We start from the raw sequence: 7796 nt of genomic DNA, 5'->3' as shown, positions 1-7796 counted from the left end.
AACTCTGACAAACATAAGATCATAGTTGAGGCCAAAAGATCTTTCCAAACACCCAGCAAAACTGGGAGCCCCACAGGAACCAAGTAAAAACAAACCCCTGTCCTATCAGAGGCATTGGTCCCTTCCAACTTGCACCTGTGCCCAGAACAAACCCAGGGGTTTCGCTCCCCACCTACTCCTGCAATTCCCAGTAAAATATGACTCCCAAAAGTTCTGATACAAAAGAATCTCAGGAGCTTATTCACACCCAGATTTCAGGATCCCAGAGCCAGCTTGACACCCAGAAGCTCTGACACACCTAGAAAATTCTGATCACAGGATTCCAGAACAAAAGAATTTCAAAGACACCTGCACTCTGAGGAGTTCTGACACAACCAGGATCACAGGAGTGACAGGCTTCATTCAGAGACAGCAAAGCCAGGTATGTAGCTCTAGAGATAAACAGAAAGCATGAGGCAAGCCTAAGAACATAAGCAAGAGAAACCAAGGTTACTTGCCATCATCGGAACCCAGATCCTCCACTACAGCAAATCCCAAATACTCCATCACACAAGAAAAGTAAGATTTACATTTCAAATCGCATCTCATGATGAGGAGGGGGACATTAGGAAAGACATAAATAACTCCCTTAAAGAATTACAAGAGAACACAGGGAAACAGGTAAAAGCCCTTAAGGAAAAAACAAATTATTCCTTGATGAAAGATCATTAAAAGATTGTCCCACCTAGGGATCCATCTCATATACAGCCAACAAACCCAGTCACTGTTACTCACTCCAAGAAGTTCTAACTGACAGGATACTGATATTAGTATCTCCTGAGAGGCTTTGACAGAGCCTTACTGATAGAGATTAGGGTGCTTGCAGCTACCCATTAGACTGAGCACTGGGATTCCAATGGAGAAGTTAGAGAAAGGAGAGAAGGAGCTGAAAGTGCTTGCATCCCCATAGGAAGAACCACAATATCAACTGACCAGACTACTCAGAGTTCTTAGGGAATAAACCATTAATCAAAGAGTAAATATGAAGGGACTATGGCTCCAGCCACATATGTAGCAAAAGCTGGCATTTCTGACATCAATAGAAGGAGAAGCACTTAGGCCTGTGAAGGCTCATTTTCCCAGGTTTGAGGAATGTCAGGGTGGTGAGGTAGGAGTGGCTGGTTGGAAGGGGAAATATTCTTGTAAAAGCAAGAGGAGGGAAAATTGAAGATAGGAGAACCAGGAAAAAAAATAACATTTAAAATGTAAATACATAAAATATGCAATTTCAAAAAACAAAACAAAACAAAACAAAACAAAAAAACCTACAGGAGTACACAACCAAACAGGTGAAGGAATTAAACAAAACCATTCATGATCTAAAAATAGAAAGAGAAACAATAAAGAAATCACAAAAGAGACAAGCCTGGAGCTAGATATCATAGGAAAGATATCAGCAGTCACAGATGCAAAGATCACCAACAAAATATAAGAGATAGAGGAGAAATCTCAGGTTCAAAAGATACCATAGAAAACATTGCCAGAACAGTCAAAGAAAATGCAAAAAGCTCCTAATTCAAGACATCCAGGAAATTCAGGACACAATGAGAAGACCAAACCTAAGGATAATAGGTATAGAAGAGAGTAAAGATTCCCAAGCAAAAAGGGTAAGTAAATATTTTCAACAAAATTATAGAAGGAAACTTTCATCGCCTAAAGAAAGAGATGCCCATGAATATACAAGAAGCCTACAGAACTCCAAATGAAAAGGACCATAAAAGAAACTCCCTCAACTAAAATAATCAAAACACCAAGTGCACAAAACAAAGATAATGAAAGCAGTAATGGAAAGGGGTCTAGTAGAATATAAAAGCAGACCTATCAGAATTACAGCAGATTTCTCCCCAGAGACTCTAAAACCAAAAGAACCAGGGCAGATGTCACACAAAACCTAAAAGAATTCTGATAGGCTATTGTACCCAGCAAAACTCTCAATTAAGGTAGATAGATAGAGAAACCAAATATTCCATGACAAAACCAAATTGATACAATATCTTTCCACAAATCCAGCCTTATAAAGGACAATAGATGGAAAACTACAATACTAAGAGGGAAACTACATTCTAGAAAAAGGAAGAAAGTAATCTATCAACAACCCCTAAATATAGCTGCACAGACATAATTCCACTTCTAACAACAAAAATAAGAGGAAGCAACAATAACTTTTCTTAATATCTCTTAAGATCCAAAAACTCAATTTTCCAATAAAAAGACAGACTAACTGAGTGGATAAGTAAAGAGGATCCAGTTTTGCTACATACAGAAAACTCATCTCAGTGACAAAGGCAGACACTACCTCAGAGTAAAAAGCTGGGAAAAAAATCCCAAGCAAATGGTTCCAAGAGACAAGCTGGAGTAGCCATTCTAATATTGAATAAAATTGACATTCTACCAAATGTTATCAAAAATGTAAAGAAGAACACTTCACACACATCAATGTCAAAATCTACCAAGATGAACTCTCAATTCTGGACATCTATGCTCCAAATACTAGGGTGTACACATTCTCTGGGCAAGGCGGCAAGGTGCAGGTGTGGCCTTCTTGAGCCCTTGATGGGATTGAGGCTGTGCTGTCCAGAGGGTGTAGGAGGAGGCAGTGGGGCCACAGGCCCAGGTAGGTGACTGTGGCATTGGTATGATGGACTCCCTGGAGGAAGAGAATTTCTCGCTGTCCTCCTCCACCCCTAACACAGAATTTGGTGCCATGGTTGGATGTTTAGAGGACATTATTCTAGATGATTAGTTCCAATTATTGCAGAGTAACTTCATAGACAAGTGCTACCGGGAATTAAAAGACACAGAAGAGAATAAACTTACCTATATGACCATTTTCAATGAATACATTGCCCTGGTAGAGACGTGCATTGAAAAGCAGTTGCTGGAGCGTATCCCAGGCTTCAACATGGCAGTCTTCACAACCACAATGCAGTAGCCTAAAGATGAAGTATCTGGTGACTTCTTTTTCATGCTCCTCACATTCATGGATTTTCTGGCTTTCAGAGAGATGTTCTTGGACTATGGAGTAGAAGAGGAAGGCCAAGGACTGGAGTTAAGCTGCGGCTTGGTGGTGACTTCTCTCTGTAAGTCATCATTTATGCCGGCTTCCCAGCAGTACTAGGTCCCACCTTCACACAACAGGTAATCAGTGTGAGGTCACCAGCCCAGCTGACTCAGAGAATCATGGGCAAATGATGACATATGCAAAGACCCACTGTGCCACAGCCCTTCATTCATATAAAATTTTTATAAGTCCTTGAAAACATGACTGTAGTCAGTAGCCCTTGTATTCCCTGCTCCTGTCCTGATACAGACACCTCTTCCAGGTGCTTCTGACTGGCTCCTCTAAAGCATGCCCAGGTTGGCCACCTCACCTAGGGGCTTTTCCCCAGCAACACGGAAGTATAGTGTGTCAATAGTGTGGATACCACACCATTGTGAGTCCTTCATCCCTTTATTGCTTTAGTGAGTCTTTGTTCTCCCACAGTTTTCACCTGGGTCTGTGAAGCCTGGGATTTTGTTTTTGTATGTCATTCTAGGAAGTTACAGACCAAGCTGTCTGTCCTGGTTTCTGACTCTTCTATGATTACAGCTTTACTGGCTAAAGGGATCTACTTAGAGGACTGCCATATATGTACAAGTGAAAATGAATTCTTGATCTCACCTTAGCAGAGCTTCCACCAGGGAATCCTGCTGGTCTTGATGTAGCCTGACTGTTCTCAATTGGCTTATCATTATTTTCAAGAAACATATTTTTATAGATGAAAACTCAGGTTAGCACAGTGCATATGATATTAGCAAAATGACACCCTTTACAATAGTCACAAATAATATAAAATACCTTGGTTTGACCTTAACCAAGCAAGTGAAAGAACTATATGACAAGAACTTCAAGTGTCTGATGAAATAAGCCGAAGTTCTCAGAAGATAGAAAATTTCCCATGCTCATAGATTGGCAAGGTTAAATGAGCATTTTGCCAAAAGCAATCTACAGATTCAATGAAATTTCCATCACAGTTTCAACTCAATTTTTCGTAGAGTTAGAAAGAACAATTTGTAAATTAATCGGAATGAAGAAAAATAACAAAATAGCAAAACTATTCTCAATAGGAAATTAATTCTAAGGGAATGACCATTACTAAGCTTTAGCTGTATTGCAGAGCGAAAGTGACAACAACTGTACGGTTGGTAGATCAACTGTAATACAATTGAAGACCCAGAAATGAACCCACACATCTAGGTACACTTGATCTTTGACAAAGGAGCTAAAACTATGCAATGGAAAAAAGACAGCATTTTCAACAAATGGACAAAGGGTGCTGGTTCAACTTGCTGTCATCATGTAGAAGAACGCAAATTCATCCATACTTGTCATCTGTTACAAAGCTCAAGTTCAAGTGAATCAAGAACCTTCACATAAAACCAGATACACTGGAATTAATAGATGAGAAACTGAAGAAAAGCCTTGAACACATGAGCACAGGGGAAGATTTCCTGAACTGAACATGAATAGCTTACGCTCTATGATTAAGAATCAACAAATGAGACCTCATAAAAATGTGGTTTCTGTAAGGTAAAAGACACTGTCAATAGGGCAAAACAGATACCAACAAATTGGGAAAAGATCTCTACCAATCCTAGATCTTATAGAAGACTAATATCCAATATATAAAAAGAACTTAAAAAGTTAAACTACAGAGAATCAAATAACCTTATTAAAAAGGGGGAGAGATATAAACACAGAGTTCTTAACCAAAGGATATTGAACTGTCACTGTGAAGCTAAAGAAATGTTCAACATCCTCAGTCACCAGGGAAGTGCAAATCAAAACAATCCTGAGATTCCACCTCACACCAGTCAGAATGGCCAAAATAACAATTCAGCTGACAGCAGATCATAGCAAGCATATGGAGAAAGAAAACTCCTCCATTGTTGGTGTTATTGCAAGCTGGTACAACCACTCTGGAAATCAGTTTGGCTGTTCCTTAGAAAGCCAGTCATAGTACTACCATAAGACCCAGCTTTAGGACTTCTGGGTATATACCCAAAAGATTCTCCAACATATATGAAGGACACATGGTTCACTATGTTCATAGAAGTCTTATTTATAATGGCCAGAACATGGGAAAAAAACCAGATGTACTTCAACAGAGAAATGGATACAGAAAATGTGGCACATTTACATAATGGAATACTAATGTGCTATTAAAAATAATGACTTAATGAAATTCTTAGGCAAATGGATGGAACTAGAAAATATCTTGAAAGAGGTAACCCAAACACACAAGAACACACATAGGATGTACTCATTGATCCATGAATATTTGCCCAAATACTTTGAATGGCCAAGATACAATGTATAGACCTCATACAGCTCAAGAAAATAACAGACCAAAGTGTGGATGCTTAAGTCCTTCTTAGAAGGGGGAATAAAATACACACAGGAGGAAATATGAAGACAAAATGTGGATTAGAGTCCAAAGGGAAGTCCATTTATACACTGCCCTACCATGTGACCCATCCCATAGGCAGTTACAAAATCCAGACACTATTGTGCATGCAAAGACATGCATGCTTAGAGGAGCCTGATATGGCTGTCTCCTAGGAGCCTCTGATTGAACCTGACAAATACAGAGGTTGGTACTGGCAGCCAATTATTGGACTGAGAACGGGGTCCCCAATGGAGGAGATAGATAAAGAACTGAAGTAGTTGAAGGGGTTTTAATCCCAAAGGAAAAACAACAATATCAACCAACCAGACTACCCAGTTATCTCAAGGAATAAACCACCAACCAAAGAGTATGTATGAAGCGACCCATGGATTCAACTACATATGTCCTGTGAAGGTTTGATGCTCCTGTGTAGGGGAATTTCAGCATATGGAGGCAGGAGAGAGTGGTTCTTTAGGGGGCAGAGCACCCTAAAGAAGCAGGGGAAGAGGTGATGGCATGGGAGGGTTTTGGAGTGGAATCCTGGAAAAGGAATAATATTTGAAACATAAATTTAAAAAATCCAATAAATGAAAAGAAAAATCTTTATAAAACTTAAATCCAAGTGGTTCACAGACTTCAACATTAAACCAGACAAAGTAAACTAGATAGAAAGCAATTTATATAATAGCCTTGAATACGTTGGCACAGGAGAAAGTTTCCTAAACAGAGCACTGATAGCTGAGGCACTCAAATCAACCTGTAATGAATTGGACCTTATGAATATGAAAGGCTTCTGTAAGGCAAAGACAGCCACCATGAGAACAAAACAATAGCCAAAAGAATTGGAAAAGATTTTTACTTTCTCCACATATGATAGAGTGCTAATATCCAAAATATATAGAGAAATCAAGATACTATATGCGAACCAAACAAACAATCCAATTAAAAATGAGGTACAGTTGTAAACAGAACACTCTAAATAGAGAAAACTAAATTTTCAAAAAGCACTTAATGAAATGTTCAACATACTTAGCCCCCAGGGAAATGCAAATCAGGACTTATCTAAAATTCCATCTCATACTTGTCAGATGTCTAAGATCAATTACACAAGTGACAGCTCACGCTGGCGAGGATGTGGAGCCAGGGGAATACGCCCCTTTTTCTGGTGGGAGTGAAAATATGAACAACTTCTATGGAAATCAATATGTCAGTTCCTGAGAAAATAGAAAATTGATCTACCTCAAGACCCAGCTATACCACTCTGTGACATATACCCAATTTTACCACAAGAACACTTGCTTAACTATGCTCTTGGTGGTTTTATTCATAAACATCAGAAACTGTAACAACTTAGATGTAAGTAATTAGAAGGTAGATAATGAAAATGTGTTGTATGTAGAGAATGGGTTATTTATTATTCAGCTGTTAGAAAAACATGATGTCATGAAACTTACATAAAATAGATGGAACTTAATAAACTATCCTAAGCTAGACAACCAGACACAGAAAGACAAATATGGTTTGCACTCACTTTTAATTGAATACTAGCTATTAGATAGAGGATAATTACACTAAAATTCACGGACCCAAAGAGGTTACATAACAACTTGAAGAGATTAGCCATACATAAAAAATAAATAAATAAATAAATAATATCAGAGTATCATATAAATAAGGGGAAAACCCATATCACTAAAACAAAACAACAGGAATCAATAAACACTGCTTAACACAAGAATCTTGGTTTTGGTTCCACATTAAAAAAGACACTAACTAAAATTATGGATTTAAAACCAAGATCCATGCTTCTGGTGTATTAAAGATGAACATCTTAACATCAAGGATGGAAATCATCACAAACTAATAGATGAAAAAGATATTCCAAAAAATGAATCCAAGCAGCAAGCTAAAATAGACATTTCAATATCTGATAAAACAGACTTCAAACCACAACCAGTCTCAGGAGATAATGAAGGTCACCACATATTCATGAATGCAAAATTCACCAAGAGGATATTGCAGTTCTTAAATATATGCCCTCCAAACAAGGGCACCCAAATTTATAAAGCAAACACTATCACAGTTTAAATCATATATTGACAATTTCAAAATGATAGGTACCTCACTCTTGCTGATAGACAGGACATCTGAATAAACACTAAACAAAGAACTTTTGAAGCTAACTGGCATTGTATACCACATTATTCTATTGGGTATTTACAGAACATCTCACTCAAATAATAAAGAATGTACTTACTTGTCAGCAGCTCATGGGATTCTTTCCCTAAAGTTAATTATACACCTGAACATATCACATGCACAGGATAG

At 38.2% G+C, this 7796-nt stretch overlaps 1 pseudogene across 1 annotated transcript; it reads left to right on the top strand.

Moving 5' to 3' along the window:
- The first annotated feature begins 2674 nt into the window (after positions 1 to 2674).
- Positions 2675 to 3157, top strand: LOC308419614 (ADP-ribosylation factor-like protein 2-binding protein; annotated as a pseudogene). Its single transcript has one exon. The product of its transcript is annotated as an ADP-ribosylation factor-like protein 2-binding protein (transcript).
- The last annotated feature ends 4639 nt before the right edge of the window (positions 3158 to 7796 follow it).

The sequence above is a fragment of the Micromys minutus genome (genome assembly GCF_963924665.1).
Source record: "Micromys minutus genome assembly, chromosome: 4".
Lineage (NCBI taxonomy): Eukaryota > Metazoa > Chordata > Mammalia > Rodentia > Muridae > Micromys > Micromys minutus.
The sequence above is the reverse complement of the archived record's forward strand: the minus strand, read 5'-3'. Positions and strand labels throughout refer to the sequence as shown.